The 19,237-nt window shown below is 50.5% G+C and overlaps 1 protein-coding gene and 1 pseudogene across 17 annotated transcripts in view; one reads left to right on the top strand and one right to left on the bottom strand.

Moving 5' to 3' along the window:
* The first annotated feature begins 904 nt into the window (after nt 1-904).
* The window catches only part of FLYWCH1 (FLYWCH-type zinc finger 1), a 39,031-nt gene continuing 20,698 nt past the window's right edge, over nt 905-19,237 (top strand). For 2 of the 17 annotated variants that reach the window (XM_054452941.2, XM_063654957.1), the window contains exons 1-4: nt 910-1,129; nt 3,122-3,235; nt 4,118-4,187; nt 18,586-18,679. The gene's annotated coding sequence lies outside the window, so the exon portion shown is untranslated. Of the gene's footprint in view, nt 1,130-2,603; nt 2,623-3,121; nt 3,236-4,117; nt 4,188-4,310; nt 4,436-14,366; nt 14,464-18,585; nt 18,680-19,237 lie in introns of those variants that run through there. The other 15 variants (XM_063654955.1, XM_063654953.1, XM_054452940.2 and 12 more) reach the window with 13 other exon arrangements.
* LOC129015274 (large ribosomal subunit protein uL23-like) lies at nt 12,150-12,775 on the bottom strand (annotated as a pseudogene).

A 19,237-nucleotide genomic window follows, 5' to 3' on the forward strand; every position in this document is an offset into this window, starting at 1 on the left:
ATCCAATAAATAACAGCGCAGCCAGACATTCGGGGCCACTACCGGTCTCCGCGCATTGGTGGGAGTGGTCCCCCGGGCCCAGCTGTCTTTTATCTCTTGGTCTTGTGTCTTTATTTCGACACTCTCTCGTCGCTGCGCACAGGGAGAGTCTCACTGACCCTGTGGGCTGGTCCCTACACCCGAGTAGCTGGGATTACAGGGATTACAGGCGCCCACCACCACGCCAGATTAATGTTTGTATTTTTAGTAGAAACGGGGTTTCACCATGTTGTCCACGCTGGTCTCGAACTCCTGACCTCAGGTGATCCACCCGCCTCGGCCTCCCAAAGTGCTGGGATTACAGGCGTGAGCCACCGCGCCCGGCCCAGGTATTTTTTTGTTGTTGTTGGCTTTCTGATGTAAGAAAGAACTGTCCCTTCTCCCCCGTTGACTTATTTCCATCAGTTTGGACTCGTATCGTAGTCAAGGTTATAATCCGTTGCTATCATTGTTTACTTGAATGTCACACTGGTTCCGCTCTGGGGTAGGGTCACTGGGGGCGTCAATGAGATGCATGAGAATCGCCTTCCCACGGGGTCAGGAAACTGACACGCCCAAGGGTGCATCTCAGCAAACGCTCCGCTTCCTGCGGGCAGCCTCACATACTGGGGACCGTCCTGAGGTCTCAATTAAGCGCCCCCTACTCCAGCCCCTTTACGCCAAGAGCGTCCTGTCCAGCTCCCCCATCCTAGCTCCGCCCCTGGACGCCTCCGTCCAGTCTCGGGATGGCCCCGCCTTTTCCGTGAGTTACGTCCCCGCCCCCATGCGCTGATAGGCCAGGCCTGCGGCTCGGCGCCGCGCAGGGAAGACCCGGAGGAGCGGATTTACCTAAGGAACGGGCCGCGCGGTCTTGTTGCGCATGCTCTGAAGGAGCCCGCCTGAGCGTTCCGCAAGGCCGGCTCCCCCGCGGGGTCGCGCGCGCGGTCACGGGGCTCGCTCCCGAGGGGCAGGTCGGGGCTGGGAGCGGGAGCCGGGGTCGGGGTGGCGGCGGCGGCCTGGGCCGCGAGGTCGACGCCCGCTGCTGCAGCGGCAGAGGCCGAAGGACCTGCCGCGGCTCTGTCGCCGGAGAGGGAGGGCCCCGCTGCCGTCGGTGAGGACAGGCCCCTGCGGGCGGGGAGAGTCCCGCGTCCCCGGCGTGGACGCGCCCCCAGCCCGGCTCTCCCGGGGGTCCCGAGGGCTGCGGGTGCCGGGGAGGGGGTCTGCGTCCCGGCCCTCAGGCAGCCTCCTGTGGGGTCTCCCGCGATTCCCTCCTTGCTCCTCGCCCCTCCATCCCCACCCCCCCGTCCCCTGGCCTAAGCCCGACACCCCCACATCAAGCATCCCCGCACTGGCCCGCGGTTCCCTGGCGGTGTCCGCCCCGCCCAGCGCTGCCTTCCTGGACCCGCAGCATCAGCCCCGTCCCACGGTTGCAGCTCAGGCGGTCCCAGTGACCTTGCAGTTTTGCGGCTCGGGACGCACCCCACTCCCGCTTCTGACCCGATAGATCTCCAGTGACGGCTTTCGAATTTTGTTGACCCACAGCCGACACTGAGAAATGCCTTTTACGCGTGTACTCTGTGCCTGTGGGTCTGGATGACTGAAGCACAAGTTTAAAGGGAGACGCTTGTTTAAGCTCACATGACGCAGCTGGATCTGTTCGGATTAAATTCCGTTCCATTCTCTTCCACCCCGTTCCAAAAGGCTGCTGCTAACCCATGGAGCCTGCACATAACGGGTCTGACGTAGTTGAAACCCTCGCTCTAAACCCTGCCTGTTGTTCCTTTATTCCTTGTACTGGGAGGAAGCTGGACTCCCATAGTCAGATAATCATGTGCAAACTCCAATTCCAAAGAAATGGCTTATTTTTATTTTCACATTTCTGCTTTCCAGGGCCAATATGATTTCCAGGGCTTGATCTAGATTTCCTCGTGTGAGTCTATCATGTTTGTCTTGTTCCTTTCCCAAGTGCTACTGGCGGGACGTGTGGAAGGAACGAGGCTGAGGTTGGGGCTAGATTGCGGAGCGTTTATGACGCCCAGCTGATGATGCACTAAGGCTGGAGATGGAGATGATTTAATTGGGGAGAGACATGCTGAAAGTTAAGCTTTAGGAAGAGTGGCTTGTCAGCACCCTATGTGGAGAATTGGAGTGGCTGCTTGCCAAAGCTGGCAAGATCGTTCAGAGGCTTTGGTTTAGGCTAAAGAGGTCGTGGTAAGGGATGATGTCCTGAGGTGGTGGGAGTGGAAAGGAGAGGGAAGATTGGTATATCAGGCATAAAGGGAGAGAGATTTGAGGACGTATTAGGCTATGGGAAGGAGTAAATAAACTTATATTATAATAGAGGGTGATTGGGGAATACCGGGCTGGGGGGGTCTCATTGGCCAAGCTCTCCCTTTCTTTGCCCTCTGATTTCTAAGTTGCTTTGGAGCTGTGGCTCTCGGGCAATTTTGTACCCCAGGGAACATGCTGCAGTGTTGATGGTCACAACGTGTGGTAGGGCATGACAGTGGGATCTGGCAGGTAGAGACCGGGGATGCTGCTGAACACTCCACGCTGGACAGGACAGCCGCCCACAGCAGAATCATCCGGCCCAAAATGTCAACGGTGCTGAGATTGTGAAGCTCATTTTCAGAGTAAATTTTAATTATCTGGGCATCTCTGCCACCTTCAACCTCTTGAGGAGGAATGTCTGTGTGCACCCACTGAGCGTGTGATGTCATTTTAGTGGTTCATGTCCGAGGCAAGTGAACCTCCAACGCTCATGGTTCAGTTGTGGGTAGGTGGGAGGTGGGTAGACATTGGAGTCATCCAGGAGCTTTTAAAAAAAAAAAATTGTAGAAATGGGGGGGCAGGTCTCAAACTCCTGGGCTCAAACAATTCTCTCACCTGAGCCTCCCAAACTGCTGAGATGACAGGTGTGAGCCACCGTGCTACCGGCCCATTCAGAAGCTTTTTAAACAGAGGGCCTTCCCTCCTCCCGCTCCTATCACTCAGGACCCCTACTGCACCTGGATGCAGAACGCCTTGTTCTTGTGTAATGGTCGACAGGTCATGGAATAATTTCACTTGCAGTATTTCATTTGCCACTTTTCTTTCTTCACAGGTGAAACCAGCCCAGAGAAGTTACGGGATTTGCCCCTGGGTCTCCTGCCCAGCAAGCCAGCGCTGTGACCCAGGTGTGGGGGATGATGGTGAAACCTCTCACTCACATGTGAAGGTAATTCTGTTGCTCCATCAGCTGCCGACAGAGCCTCCTGGTTTTCGAGCCTTAGTGAATAGAGTTTGGACCTCTTGGTGTCTGAGAGACACCTGACAGCTGCTAACAAGTGACCCTTAGGTCTACACTGAGCCCTTGTGGTCACCAGCAGGACTGCAGTGTCCCAGCAGGCCATCTGGCATTGCATTCAAATTGCTTCGCACCCTCAATTCTGGGAGAAGGGGAGAGAGGATAAGAGAGTGATGCACCATGAACTGAGACTTTGGAGCTTTCCATGCAAATCTGCCGGCCTGTGCTCCATTCACTTAAGAAATCTGTACTGAGTGCAGCCAGGCATGGTGGTTCACGTCTGTAATCCCAGCACTTTGGGAGACTGAGGTGGGCAGATCACCAGAGGTCAGGAGTTTGAGACCAGCCTGGCTAACATGGTGAAACCCTGTCTCTACTAAAAATACAAAAAATTTAGCTGGGTGTGGTGGTGCACACCTGTAATCCCAGCTACTCAGGACCCTGAGGAGCAGAATCGCTTGAACCTGGTTCAAGGATTCAGTGGAGGTTGCAGTGAGCCAGGATTGAGCCACTGCACTCCAGCCTGGGTGACAGAGTGAGACTCTGTCTCAAAAAAAAAAAAAAAAGAAATTTGTACTGAATGAAGATTGAACATTACAAAAGAAACACATTAGGGCCCCTGTATCTACTGCAAAACAATGGGTATCTGCTGTAAAAAAAAAAAAAAAAAAGCACTTAAACTAGAGTAACAAAAGTTTCTCATTTTTATTAAATGAGAAATTTATTAAATTTATTAAATATAATATAAATGTATTAAAATATACTCATTTTTATTACATGCACTGAAATTTTTTTTTTTTTTTCCTGAGACAGAGTCTCATTTTGTTGCCTAGGCTGGAGTACATTGGTGCGATCTTGGCTCACTGCAACCTCCATCTCCCAGGTAGGTTCAATCAGTTCTGCCTCAGCCTCCTGAGCAGCTGGAATTACAGGCATGCACCACACCCGACTAATTTTTTTGTATTTTTAGTAGAGACAGGGTTTTACCATGTTGGCCAGGCAGTAAACTGGGATTACAGGCCTGTGCCACCAAGCCCAGCTAATTCTTGTATTTTTAGTAGAGACAGGGTTTCACCACGTTGGCCAGGCTGGTCTCAAATTCCTGAGCTCCAGCTTACTGGCTGTCTAACGGTAAGTAAAATCTTTAACATGTGTTTGCTTTATATGGGTATAAAAGAGTTGTATTTCCTTTGTTTTTGTCTAGGGCACTGTTTTCCAAACTGCTTAGTCATTGGTCCTAAAATCATTAGGTTCCAGTCAGCAATTTTAAAATTACATGGGCTGGTCACGGTGGCTCACGCCTGTAATCGCAGCACTTTGAGAGGCCAAGGTGGGCAGATCACGGGAGGCAGAGGCAAGAGAATGGCTTGAGCCCGGTAATCGGAGGTTGCAGTGAGCTGACATCTAGCCACTGCTCTCCAGCCTGGGAGACAGAACAAGACTCTGTGTTGAGAGAAAAAAAAAAAAAGAGAATCCAAAGAAGAATCTAGAAGATTCTAGATCAGGAATATTGAAATGAATGTGCAAATGGAGGCAAAACTGGCCTCTTCTACAGTGGCCAAGGAAACATATCTTTGATTATAAGACTGATCTCATCATATTTGGCCTGATTATGTAGTGCAGCAATAGTGCTGATTCACCAGATAAGCCTACCTGAGTTTGCCTGCCTGGAAGTCTCCATAAGGAACCTTAGACTTTTTAAAGTCTGTTGTTTCCGCCAGGTGCCGTGGCTCACACCTGTAATCCCAGCATTTTGGGAGGCAAAGACGGGCTGATCACTTGAGGTCAGAAGTTCGAGACCAGCCTGGCCAACATGATGAAACCTCATCTCTACTAAAAACAAAAGTTAGCTGGGCGTGTTGGTGCGTGCCTGTAATCCCAGCTACTCAGGAAGCTGAGGCAGGATAATTATTTAACCTAGGAGGCAGAGGTTGCAGTGAGCTGAGATCATGCCACTGTACTCCAGCCTGGGCAACAGAGTGAGACTCCATCTCAAAACAAAAATAGAGGCCAGGTGTGGTGGCTCACACCTGTAATCCCGCACTTTGGGAGGCCGAGGCAGGCGGATCACAAGGTCAGGAGATAGAGACCATCCTGGCTAACATGGTGAAACCCCGTCTCTACTAACAAAATTCAAAAAATTATCCAGGCGTGGTGGCAGGTGCCTGTAGTCTCAGCTACTCGGGAGGCTGAGGCAGGAGAATGGCGTGAACCCAGGAGGCAGAGCTTGCAGAGAGCCGAGATCGCACCACTGCACTCCAGCCTGGGCTACAGAGCAAGACTGTGTCTCAGAAAAAAAAAAAAAAAAAAAGCAAAACAAACAAAAACGAAAAAAGAAATAAAAAAATCTGTTGTTTGATATCCTGAGACACAGAAGGCAAGTCCAAGATGCCTTCTTCATCAGATTTTACCTGTGGTACTTAAAATTTGGGCAAATTCCTCTCTTCTTGAGGTTCCCCAAAATACCCCTAAGGTTCCTGAAACTTGTTAAATTGCTAATACTTTCAAAAAAGAAGAAATTGGCCGGGCATGGTGGGTCACTCCTGTAATCCCAGCACTTTGGGAGGCCGAGGTGGGTGGATCATGAGGTCAGGAGTTCGAGATCAGCTTGGACAACACGGTGAAACCCCATCTCTAGTAAAAAAAAATACAAAAATTAGCCAGGTGTGGTAGCGTGCACCTGTAATCCCAGCTACTTGGGAGGCTGAGGCAGGAGAATCGCTTGAAACCAGAAGGCGGAGGTTGCAGTAAGCCGAGATCATGCCACTGCACTCCAGCCTAGGTGAAAGAGCAAAACTCTGTCTCAAAAATAAAAAAAGAAAAAAAAAATTTAAAAAAAAGCCATGACTTTCCCAATGATACAAAGTAAGCCTGTTAATAATTTTTTTTTTTTTTTTGAGATGGAGTTTCACTCTTGTCACCCAGGCTGGAGTGCAATGGTGGGATCTCCGCTCACTGCAACTTCCACCTCCCAGGTACAAGCGATTTTTCTCCCTCAGCCTCAGCCTCCTGAGTAGCTGGGGTTACAGGCATGTGCCACCACGCCCAGCTAGTTGTTGTTGTTGTTGTTGTTTTTTGAGACAGAGTCTTGCTCTGTCACCCAGGCTGGAGTGCAGTGGCGTGATCTCGGCTCACCGCAACCTCTGCCTCCTGCGTTCAAGTGATTCTCCTGCCTCAGCCTTCCGAGTAGCAGGGATTACAGGCGACTGCCACCACGCCCAGCTAATTTTTTGGTGTTTTTAGTAGAGACGCGGTTTCACCATGTTGGCCAGGCTGGTCTTGAACTGCTGACCTAGTGATCCACCCACCTCAGCCTCCCAAAGTGCTGGGATTACAGGTGTGAGCCACTGCGCCTGGCTAGTTTTTGTATTTTTAGTAGAGACGGGGTTTTGCCATATTGGCCTGGCTGGTCTCCAACTCCTGGCCTCAGGTGATCCACCTGCCTCCCAAAGTGCAAGGATTACAGGCATAAACTACCGCGTCTGACTTTTTTTTTTTCTTTTTGAGATGGAGTTTCACTTTTGTTGCCCAGGCTAGAGTGCAATGGTGGGATCTCGGCTCGCTGCAACCTCCACCGCCCGGGTACAAGCAATTCACCTGCCTCAGCCTCCCGAGTAGCTGGGATTACAGGCACCCACCACGACGCCCGGCTAATTTTGTATTTTTAGTAGAGACAGGGTTTTGCCATGTTGATCAGGCTGGTCTCGAACTTCTGTCCTCAGGTGATCTGCCTATCTCAGCCTCCGAAAGTGCTGGGATTACAGGTGTGAGCCACCATGCCTGGCTGTTAATGATTTTATGTGACATTAATGAGGAAACCTGTATGATATTAAAGATTAAATGAGATGATGTAGATAAAATACTTGAGGTATTTTAGTGCCCAGCACAAAGCAAACCTCAGGTGTTTCTTAGGTTCGTCACTTAGCTGCAGTCTTCTGTTTCCCAAGGGCATCTATTCTAGTGTTTGTCAAAGTCTAGTTCATAGGCTATCAGTATCAGGAGGATTTGTGAAAAATCTAGATTCTTGTTCCTCCCTCTTCTTTTGGCCTCCCTCTTCCCCTCCCCGATCCTCTTCCCACCCCCCAAAATCTGGAGTCTTTTTTTTCCCCCGAGAGATGGAGTCTCACTCTGTTGCCCAGGCTGGAGTACAGTGGCACGATCTTGGCTCACTGCAACCTCCACTTCCCGGGTTCAAGCAATTCTCCCTGCCTCAGCCTCCTGAGTAGCTGGGATTACAAGTGCCCGCCACCATGCCCAGGTAATTTTTGTATTTTTTAGAAGAGATGGGGTTTTGCCATGTTGGCCAGGCTTGTCTTGAACTCCTGACCTCAGGTGATCTACCCGCCTTGGCCTCCCAAAGTGCTGGAATTAGAGGCGTGTGCCACCATGCCTGGCTTTGGATTCTTTTTTTTTTTTTTGAGACGGAGTCTCACTCTGTCGCCCAGGCTGGAGTGCAGTGGTGCAATCTCGGCTCACTGCAAGCTCGCCTCCCAGGCTCACACCATTCTCCTGCCTCAACCTCCTGAGTATCTGGGACTACAGACACCCGCCACCGTGCCCGGCTAATTTTTTTGTATTTTTAGTAGAGACGGGGTTTCACAGTGTTAGCCAGGATGGTCTCGATCTCCTGATCTCATGATCCACCTGCCTCGGCCTCCCAAAGTGCTGGGATTACAGGCGTGAGTCACTGCGCCCGGCTTTTTTTTTTTTTTTTTTTTTTTTTTTTTTTTTTTGAGAGGGAGTTTTGCTCTTGTTGCCCAGGCTGGAGTGCAATGGCGCGATCTTGGCTTACTGCAACCTCCACCTCCCGGTTTCGAGCGATTCTCCTGCCTCAGCCTCCTGAATAGCTGGGATTACAGGCATGCACCACCATGCCCATCTAATTTTTGTATTTTTAGTAGAGACAGAGTTTCTCCATGTTAGTCAGGCTGGTCTCAAACTCCCGACCTCAGGTGATCCGCCTGCCTCGGCCTCCTAAAGTGCTGGGATTAGAGGCGTGAGCCACCATGCCTGGCCTTAAATGTTTTTAAGTTATAAACATGTAAAATAAAATTCACCAATGAATAACAGATATGACCAGAATAGAAAGGAAATAGGAGGAAAGACCAGTGGATTGAGGGCTAGAAGGTAGTGTCTTGTCCAAGTAATATTTTGGTCTTTTTTTGGAAACAAAAACTTGTTTAGAAAGATAGTCTTTACTGAATTTGTTAATTGGATTTTGCTTCTTTTTTTTTCTTTTTTGAGGCAGAGTCTCCCTCTTTTTCCCAGGCTGGAGTGCAGTGGCATGATCTCGGCTCACTGCAACCTCCAAAGCAATTCTTCTGCCTCAGCCTCCCAAGTAGCTGAGATTACAGGTGCTCACCATCACTCCTGACTAATCTTTTGTATTTTAGTAGATGTTAGCCAGGATGGTCTCAATCTCCTGACCTTGTGATCCACCCGCCTCAGCCTCCCAAAGTGCTGGGATTACAGGCGTGAGCCACTGCACCCAGCCGCTCTCTTATATATGATTTATTCATTTGTTTTAATTTTTTGTTTCTTTTTTTTTTTTTTTTTGAGACAGAGTCTTGCTCTGTCTCCCAGGCTGGAGTGCAGTGGTATGGTCTCGGCTCACTGCAACCTCTGCCCCCTCTGCCCCCTGGGTTCAAGCGATTCTCCTGCCTCAGCCTCCCGAGTAGCTGGAGTAGCTGGGACTACAGGCATGCGCCACCACACCCAGCTAATTTTTGTATTTTTAGTAGAGACGGGGTTTCACCATGTTTGCCAGGCAGGATGGTCTCGATCTCTTGATCTCGTGATCCGCCCGCCTTGGCCTCCCGAAATGCTGGGATTACAGGCGTGAGCCACCGCGCCTGGCCTATTTTTTGTTTCTTGAGATGGGTTCTTGTGATGTTGCTCAGATTGGCTTCAAACTCCTGGGCTCAAGCCATTTTCCTGCCACAACCTCCCAAGTAGCTGGGACTACAAATACGCACCACCACGCCCAACTCTAAGTACTACTTTTTGTAAATATAACATTTTGGAAGTCCTCTTGAATTTTTTTCCAACTTGGAAAAATTTCCAAACTCTTGTTTGAAAACATTGCCACCCGTGTAATTTTACCAAGGCAATAGGAACATTTCAGGAGCAACACCACCATCTTGTGGCCATGTCGAGTATTGCTTCTGAGGATTTAAATTTGCGCTTCCCCGTCCACGGGTGGTCCTGCCTTATGGAAAGACTCCAGGTGGCCTCTGGTGGGGGCTTCCTGCTATCCAGAGGGATACAGTAGCAGACATGATTGAACGCAGTGTGTGCTACAGAAAAGGAAGCGCCTTAAAGGCATTAATTCAACAATGGAAGTAGTTGTGCATTTGAGTGTCAGGATTGGGGTAATTTACTAGTATTATAGTCTTAACATTCTGAAATCGTTTCTATATATTTTTAGAATATGATATTAGAACTTAGAAAATTTCAAAACATATAATGCATGCCACCCCTTCTTTGATGAGTAAACCAAACCCAAGAACAAGAAGCTTTTGCTGTTTAGTAGAGCACCTGTAATCCCAGCACTTTAGGAGGCGGGTAGGTAACTAGAGGCCAGGAGTTCGAGAGCAGCCTGGCCAAAATGGTGAAACTCCGTCTCTACTAAAAATACAAAACAAAATTTAGCCATGTATGGTTTCAGGTGCCTATAATCCCAGCTACTCAGGAGGCTGTGGCCTGAGAATCGCTTGACCCAGGAGGCGGAGGTTGCAGTGAGCTAAGATCACGCCACTGCACTCCAGCCTGGGTGGCAGTGAGACTCTGTCTTAAAAAAAAAAAAAAAAAAAAAAAACTTTTTCACCAAGAGACCCTTGGAATCTGAGTCATTCCAACCATTGTTTTTTTTGTTTGTTTGTTTTTGTTTTTTCGAGATGGAGTTTTGCTCTTGTTGCCCAGGCTGGGAGGCCTCAGCCTCCCAAGTAGCTGGGATGACAGGCATGTGCCACCATGCCCAGCTAATTTTGTATTTTTAGTGGAGACGGGGTTTCTCCATGTTGGTCGGGCTGGTCTCAAACTCCCAACCTCAGGTGATCTGCCCGCCTTGGCCTCCCAAAGTGCTAGGATTACAGACGTGAGCCACCACGCCTGGCCTTTTTTTTTTTTTTTTTTTTCTTCGAGACAGAGTCTCACTCTGTCGCCCAGGCTGGAGTGCAGTGGCGCGATCTCAGCTCACTGCAGCCTCCGCCTCCTGGGTTCAAGTGATTCTTCTGCCTCAGCCTTCCGAGTAGCTGGGACTACAGGCGCCCGCCACCACGCCCAGCTAATTTTCTGTATTTTTAGTAGAGACGGGGTTTCACGGTGTTAGCCTGGATGGTCTCGCTCTGCTGACCTCGTGATCTGCCCACCTCGGCCTCCCAAAGTGCTGGGATTACAGGCATGAGCTACCGTGCCCAGACAGGGATTGTTTTTCAATAACTTTCCTGAGATATAATTCACATACCATATGATTTCTCCATCTAAAGTCTACAATTCATTGCTTTTAATATATTCAGAAAGCTGTCCAAGCATCACCACCATCAATTTTAGGACTTTTTTTTTTTTTTTTTCCGCTTCTAAAGCCAGAGGGAGGATGGATGCTCCCTTTCTCTGCACAGGGAAGAGGGTGAGAAGAGCTTATAGAGGCATCCATCCTGTGCTTGGCAGGCTGAGGTGGGAGGATCGCTTGATCCCAGGAGTTCAAAACCAACCTGGAAATATAGCAAGACCCTGTCGTTACCAAAAAAAATTTTTTTTATTTAATTAAAAAACCAGGCTGGGCAACCTGGCAAAACCCCGTCTCTACAAAGAATACAGAAATTAACCGGGCATGGTAGTGTGCGCCTGTGGTCCCAGCTACTCTGGAGGCTGAGGTGGGAAGATGGCTTGAGCAACCTGGGAGGCAGAGGCTGCAGTGATCACGCCCACCACACTCCGGTTCAGGCCATAGTGAAATCCTGCCACTAAAATAAAAAGTAAAAGATACTCATTCTGGCAGGGCGTGGTGGCTCACACCTGTAATCCCAGCACTTTGGGAGGCCAAGACAAGCAGATCATGAGGTCAGAAGTTTGAGACCATCCTGGCCAATATGGTGAAACCCCATCTCTACTAAAAAATACAAAAATTTGCTGGGTGTGGTGGCACACGCCTGTAGTCCCAGCTACTCAGGAGGCTGAGGCGGGAGAATCACTTGAACCTGGGAGGCAGAGGTTGCAGTGAACTGAGATTGTGCCACTGCACTCCTGCCTGGGCAACTGGGTGACAGAGTTAAAAAAAAAGTCCATCTTAAATGAGTACATTTGGAATCAGATAAAAATCATATTCTGAATCATGGCGGGATAACTTTAGCTACTAGAAAATCTACCTTGTAGGGAGAACCTTATTCACTGATAATATTAGGGAAATGGGGTGTTTTGTGTATAGTTTGTTACAGATGGCTCGTGTGTGTGTGTGTGTGGTTAAATATACATGACGTAAAATTTACCATATTCGTCATTCATGTAAATTGCATCCTACAACCCTTGGTCTTTGTGAGCAGCTGCTCTCCCTGAGCCTCGATGTTGAAGTATCCAGGTCAGCGGTTCACGTTCATTGTTCAGTCGTCCCCACCGTCCATCTCCAGAAACTTTTCATCTTCCCCAACGGCTGCTCTGTGCCCATGAAACACTGGCTCCTCATCCTCCGGCCCCTGGCATCCCCATTCTACTTTCTTTCCCCATGAGTTTGCCCTGGGGACCTCATACAAGTGGAATCAGACAGTGTCCTGGCATGTCGTATGTTGGAGATTTTTTTTTTATGGTGAAAAGATATACATATATTTTGAATTAGCCAGCCGGACTTGGTTTAGATTATCTCCATTTTGTTGGCAACACCCAAAGCATCGTGATCAGGAGCCGGTGGAACATGTGCCTTCTTCTCTCCATCAGGCCCAATCAGGGTGTTGACCTTGGCCACATCCATGTCACAGAGTTCTTCACAGCCTGTTTGATCTGATGCTTCTTGGCTTTAACATCCACAGTGAACACAAGTGTGTTGTTGTCCTCTGTCTTCTTCATGGCCGACTCAGTGGTCAGTGGAAAACTGATGATCGCATAGAGGTCAAGCTTGTTTCTCCTGGGGGCGCTCTTCCGAGGATATTGGGGCTGCCTCTGGAGTCGCAGTGTCTTGGGCTGCCAGAAGGCGGGTGACGTGCGGATCTTTTTTTTTTGTGGCTGTTGTGGGTTCTTTTTTTTTGTGGCTGTTGTGGGTTCTTTTTTTGTGTGGCTGTTGTGGGTTCTTTTTTTGTGTGGCTGTTGTGCGGTTCTTTTTTTGTGTGGCTGTGGACGCCTTTCAACTCTGCCTTCTTGGCCTTTAAAGCCTTTGCTTTGGCTTCAGCTTTACAAGGGGCAGGAACTCCCTTCTTCGCTTTCGGCGCCATCTTGTGAAGAGGCTGTTTTATGTTTATTTTTATTTTTGAGATGGAGCCTCGCTCTGTCGCCCAGGCTGGACGTGCAGTGGTGCGATCTCTGCTCACTGCAACCTCCGCCTTCTGGTTCAAGCGATTCTCCTGCCTCAGCCTCTCGAGTAGTTGGGATTAGAGGCGTCTGCCACCACGCCCAGCTAATTTTTGTATTTTTAGTAGAGATGGGCTTACCTATGTTGGCCAGGCTGGTCTTGAACTCCTGACCTCAGGTGATCCGCCCGCCTTGGCCTCCCAAAGTGCTGGGATGACAGGCGTGAGCCACAGCGCCCGGGCAGTGCAGATGTTTTAAAATGCGTAATTCTCCTTTGCTGTCCCTTTTACTTCATATTTTTGTTTCCCTCGTTACAATCCCTTTATATGCACCCATCTGGGGGATGTGGTGTTTGTGTGGCACAGCATATGGCACCCTGGAGATCACAAATGGTTTTATGTCAGATATTTCATAACCGTTTGCATTATTCCATCTATTAAAAAGCCAGAATCGGCCCGGCGTAGTGGCTCACACCTATAATCCCCGCACTTTGGAAGGCTGAGGCGAGTGGATCACTTGAGGTCACGAGTTCAAGACCAGCCTGACCAACATGGTGAAACCTCATCTCTACCAAAAAATACAAAAATTAGCCAGGCATGTTGGCAGGCACCTGTAATCGCAGCTACTTGGGAGTCTGAGGCAGGAGAATAGCTTGAAACTCAGGAGGTGGAGGTTGCATTGAGCTGAGATTGTGCCACTGCACTTAGCCTGGGCAACAGAGAGACCCTGTCTCAAAAAGGTAAAAAGCTGGCCGGGTGTGGTGACTCAAGCCTGTAATCCCAGCACTTTGGGAGGCCGAGGCAGGCAGATCACGAGGTCAGGAGATCAAGACCATCCTGGCTAACACCGTGAAACCCCGTCTCTACTAAAAATACAAAAAATTAGCCGCGTGTGGTGGCGGGTGCCTGTAGTCCCAGCTACTCGGGAGGCTGAGGCAGGAAAATGGCGTAAACACGGGAGGCAGAGCTTGCAGTGAGCTGAGATCCGAGCACTGCACTCCAGCCTGGGTGACAGAGCGAGACTCCATCTCAAAAAAAAAAAAAAAAAAAAAGTAAAAAGCCAGAACCCACTAGAGTCACTTACTTGCCAAGCTTATCAGCTATTGCTGTGTAGCATACGACCCATGATCTTACTGGCTTAAAATAATAGGAGTTCCCCAATGATCAGGGTTCTGTGGGGTTCCCAGGCTCCTTCATGTCTGCAGGCAGCTAAGAGACTGCTGGGCTGGAGGGTACAAGGTGGTTTCCCTGAACGTGGCCGTGCTCTGCACGTGGCCTCTCCTACAGCTGCCTTCCCTGCAGACTCAGGGCCCTGGCCCGTGAGGCATGGGAACGTGTACCCTGTGCTCCTGCCACGCTGTTGGTCACGCAACCCCCCCAGGCCAGTGAAGGTTCAGGCGGGTGGAGACAGAGCCCGGTTGCCAAGGGGCCTGTGGACTTTAACGGGCGGAGTGGTGGTGGGTCAGCATCTACTATCCAAGAGCCTAAACGGGCAAGAGTGGGAACGGGTCTTCAGCCTTCCACAAGCCGGCAGCCAGGGCCTTTTCTTGTATTGGAACTTCTTCCAGATCTGTTGAAGCACATGGGTCTTGGAAGCCCTTTAAACAGAAGTGGGAAGTGTTCGCCAGAGGACTGCGCTCTCTCCTGTCACCTCCTGTGACTCGGGTACAGCTCATGGGAATGTGGGGCTTTCCTTGTCAGGCCAAGCTTGACGCAGTCCCCACCTTCACTCGGACGGCCTGGGACGAGGCCCCTGCCCGCCTGCACTCCCATGGCACAGCAGCGTCCTGCAGGACCAGCTGGCGGGGTGAACAGTGTGCGAGTCACTGTGCCGGCCTGCATAGTCTGGGGGGGCCTCTGTCAGGAGCGACCTGGCGTCCCCATGCCTCGCCCTGGCTGGGAGGGAGTCCACAGGGAGGCTGGGAAGCACGGCAGTTCTCAGGGAGGTGCCTGACCTCCCCAGGAACAACGGGGACTTTCTCCAGAGGGTGGGGGCCTCGCGGGACCTGGGCTGGGGGGACCCGGGGAGGGTGCAGGGTCAGGGAACCGCCACGTCTATCGTCCATCCATTCCCATACATCCCCGTTCATCCTGTCCTGCCTCGTCCTGCCCTCATCCTCATCCTTCCTGGTTTAGCCTCACCTGGTCCCACCCAGTCCCATCCAGTCCCACCCAGTCCCACTCAGTCCCACCCAGTCCCACCCAGTCCCATCCAGTCCCACCCAGACCCACCCAGTCCCATTCAATCCCACTCAGTCCCACCCAGTCCCACCCAGTCCCATTCAATCCCACTCAGTCCCACCCAGACCCACCCAGTCCCATTCAATCCCACTCAATCCCACCCAGTCCCACCCAGTCCCACCCAGACCCACCCAGACCCACCCAGACCCACCCAGTCCCACCCAGTCCCATCCAGTCCCACCCAGTCCCATCCAGTCCCACTCAGTCCCATTCAGTCCCACTCATCCCCGTTCATCCCTGGAGCGCAGAGCGAGGGAGCGGGAGGGGCGGGCTGCCGGTAGAAGGACTTGCGCCCAGGCCAATCAGCACTCGCGGGGGTGGGGTGGGGGTACGGGGCTTCCCGCCCTAACCTTTTCCTGCCTGGAGCCGCTCTGCTCGGGAGGCGCCTGCGAAGTTAGCTGGGGTTGCCCCTGCACCTCGTGTCACCCTGTGGGGCGGCATGAGTAGGCCCAGAAGGACGGCATGGAGGAACAGGCTGGGCCGGGGCTGGGGGAGGTGTGGTGGGACTGGCCCTCCTGGTACCTGTGATTTCCTGGGGACCGGGCCTTAATGGAGTTAAGGAGCCGACCAGGCCTTCGGGAGTGGAATGTGGGGCCCCAGGCCAGGGAACTTTGGATCAAAGTGGGCGACCAGTGGGAATTGGAGCTGCAACATGTGAGGTGGGGGTGAGGACGCTAAAAATGTCAGGGACTGCAGTCTCGATTCCAGGCTGAGAGGTGGGAAAGACCCCACCATCTGCCCATACTCAGTTGCCCCAAGAAAGTCCCACCCCACACCATGACTGCCACTGACTGCCCCCAGGCCCCTGCCCCGGCCCTGCTGGGTTCCCGGTTATCTGCCCTTTCTGCCTCTCCAGGCTGGAACCCGTGGTGACCACAGGATTAAGTTAGAGCCTGTATAGAAAATTTAATTATGCTGTTTCAAACAATAGAACAATTCTGCCAATGGTTTCCAGAACAAGGAACTTTAGATCTAAAGGATTGGGAAAAAATTGGCAAAGAATTAAAACAAGCAAATAGGGAAGGTAAAATCATCCCACTTACAGTATGGAATGATTGGGCCTTTATTAAAGCAGCTTTAGAACCGTTTCAAACAGGAGAAGATAGCGTTTCAGTTTCTGATGCCCCTGAAAGCTGTGTAATAAATAGATTGTGAAGAAGAGGCAGGGACAGAATTCCAGAAAGGAACGGAAAGTTCACATTGTAAATACGTAGCAGAGCCTGTAATGGCTCGGTCAATGCAAAATGTTGACTTAAACAAGTAAGGATTATTTGCCTCAGGGCCTGGGAAAAAATTCATGGACCCCGGAACCACCTGCTCGTCTTTTAATTCAATTAGACATGGCTCTAAAGAGCCCTACCCTGACCTTGTGGCAAGATTGCAAGATGCTGCTCAAAAATCTATTACAGATGATAACACCCAAAAGGTTATTGTAGAATTAATGGCCTATGAAAATGCAAATCCGGAATGTCAACTGGCCATAAAGCCATGTTGAATACAATCAATTACAGGAGGTAATACATCCTGAATCATCAAAATTGGGGAGAAAAGCTCCAGAATTACTGGGGCCATCAGAGTCTAAACCACAATGGCCAGCTTCTCCTCCCGTGGTTCAGATACCTGTAACATTACAACCTCAAATGCAGGTTAGACAAGTACAAACCCCAAGAGAATATCAAATAGAAAAGGATAGTCTCTATCTCGGTAATGCCAATCCAGATACAGTATCCACAATATCAGCCAGTAGAAAATAAAACCCAACCGCCGTTAGCTTATCAATACTGGCTGCCAGCTGAGCTTCAGTATTGGCCGACTCCAGAGATCCAATACAGACCTCAAGTGGTGTGTCCCGTGCCAAATTGCACGGCATCGTACAAGCAACCCATGGCGGTGGTGGCTAATCCATCAGCACCACAGGGTGCGGTGCTATGTCCTCAGCCGCCCACTATGAGACTTAATCCAACAGCCCACCTAGTGGACAAGGTAGCACACTGGACGCGGTCATTGATGAAGCTAGAAAACAGGGAGATCTTGAGGCGTGGCAGTTCCCCATAATTTTACAACCGGTACTGGCCAGGGAAGGGGCTTCAGGAGGAGCACCTGCGGTGGCTAATGCTAGATATGAACACTTCACCATGAAAATGTTAAAAGACATGAAGGAAGGAGTTAAACAATATGGACCCAACTCACCTTATATGAGAACATTATTAGATTCCATTGCTCCAGCAGGAGTTGATGTAGCTACAGAATATGTGAAGGCTTGTAATCGGATTGGAGGAGCCATGCATAAAGCTATCCTAACGGCTCCAGCAATGACTGGGGTTGCTTTAGGAAGACAAGTTAGAACATTTGGGGGAAATGTTATAATTGTGGCCAAATTGGTCATCTAAAAAAGAATTGCCCGGCTAGCTCAGTCAGTAGATCATGAGACTCTTAATCTCAGGGTCGTGGGTTCACACCCCATATTGGGTGCCAGGTGAAGGAGGCCTGCCCCTCCACACCTATGGGTATTTCTCGTCAGGTGGAGATGAGACTGAGAAAAGAAGACACAGAGACAAAGTATATAGAAAACAGTGGGCCCAGGAGATGGGCACTCAGTGTGCGAGGACCCGCATTGGTACTGGTCTCTGAGTTCCCTCAGTATTTATTGATGACTATTTTTACTATCTTGGCAAGGGGAGTGTGGCAGTGCAACAGGGTGATGGTGGGGAGAAGGTCAGCAGGGAAACGTGAGCAAAGGAATCTGTATCATGAAAAAGTTCAAGGAAAGGTACTGTGTCTGGATGTGCATGTGGGCCAGATTTATGTTTCACTTTACACAAACATCTCAGTGTAGCAAAGAGTAACAGCAGTATTGCTGCCAGCATATCTTGCCTCCAGCCACAGGGCGGTTTTCTCCTATCTCAGAATAGAACGAATGGTTGGTTTTACACCAAGACATTCCATCCCCAGGGATGAGCAGGAGACAGAAACCTTCCTCTTACCTCAACTGCAAAGAGGTTTCCCTCTTTCACTACTCCTCAGCACAGACCCTTCACAGGTGGCAGGCTGGGAGATGTAAGGTTTTTCCTTTCCCATGAGGCCATATCTCAGGCTGTCTCAGTGGGGGGAGACCTCGGACAATACCTAGGCTTTCTTGGGCGGAGGTCCCTGCGGCTTTCCACAGTGCATTGTGTCCCTGGTTAATGGAGAATGGCGATGACTTTTACCAAGCATACTGTCTGTAAACATATTGTTCACAAGGCACATCCTGCACAGCCCTAAATCCATTAAACCTTGATTCAACACAGCACATGTTTCTGTGAGCACACTGTTGGGGTTAGTTACAGATTAACGGCATCTCAAAGCAGAACAATTTTTCTTAGTGCAGATCAAAATGGAGTTTCTTATGTCTTCCTTTCCTACATAGACGCAGTAACAATCTGATCTGTTTCTTTTCCCCACACGAAAAGCCGCACCCCACACCATGACTGCCACTGACTGCCCCCAGGCCCCCGCCCCAGCCCTGCGCTGGTTCCCCATTATCTGCCCTTTCTGCCTCTCCAGGCTGGAACCCGTGGTGACCTCAGGATTCTTCATACACCACCACAGCCCCGTCCCCGACCAGCCGAGGCAGCAACAGCAACAGCTCCAGCACAAGGTGGCTGCCACTGTGGGGCCCTGGCATCTCCTGAAGTGGGGGTGGCCTGGGGCCTCCAGGCTAGGATAGGGACTGGGTCTGCCTGAGCCCAGAAAGGGCTTTCTGCCTCCCAGGCCGTGATGTGGCGCTGTCCTCTGGAAAGGGCTCTGCGTGCCAGGCCCACGTGCCTGAGACAGGTGCCTGGCGTCCAGGCGAAGCACATGGTTTCCAAAAAGGTCGTGACAAGTCCCTGGGCATCTGAGCAGAAACGGGTCTCAGCTTCCCACCTCTTCAGCCTCAGGTGTATCACAGGTGTCTGTGCATCACTATCCTCATCTATAACTGGGTCAATAAGAACATCCTGCCATCATAATGTAGGGGCTGGAGGGGGGACTGGAAATGCAGGTGGAAACCCTTTGTCCGTGCTCAGCATGTAGCTGAGCTCTTAGTCCATTAGTCACTCTGATGGCCCCTTGTGGAGGGTGTTTATTGTGCACATTTTCCAGATGGGGAAAGTGGGGTTGGATGGGGGTGACGTACCCAAGGCTGCCAGGAGAGGAACTGGCAGAGCAGAAGCCT

Source organism: Pongo pygmaeus, chromosome 18, assembly GCF_028885625.2.
Source record: "Pongo pygmaeus isolate AG05252 chromosome 18, NHGRI_mPonPyg2-v2.0_pri, whole genome shotgun sequence".
NCBI classification, from domain to species: Eukaryota; Metazoa; Chordata; class Mammalia; order Primates; family Hominidae; genus Pongo; species Pongo pygmaeus.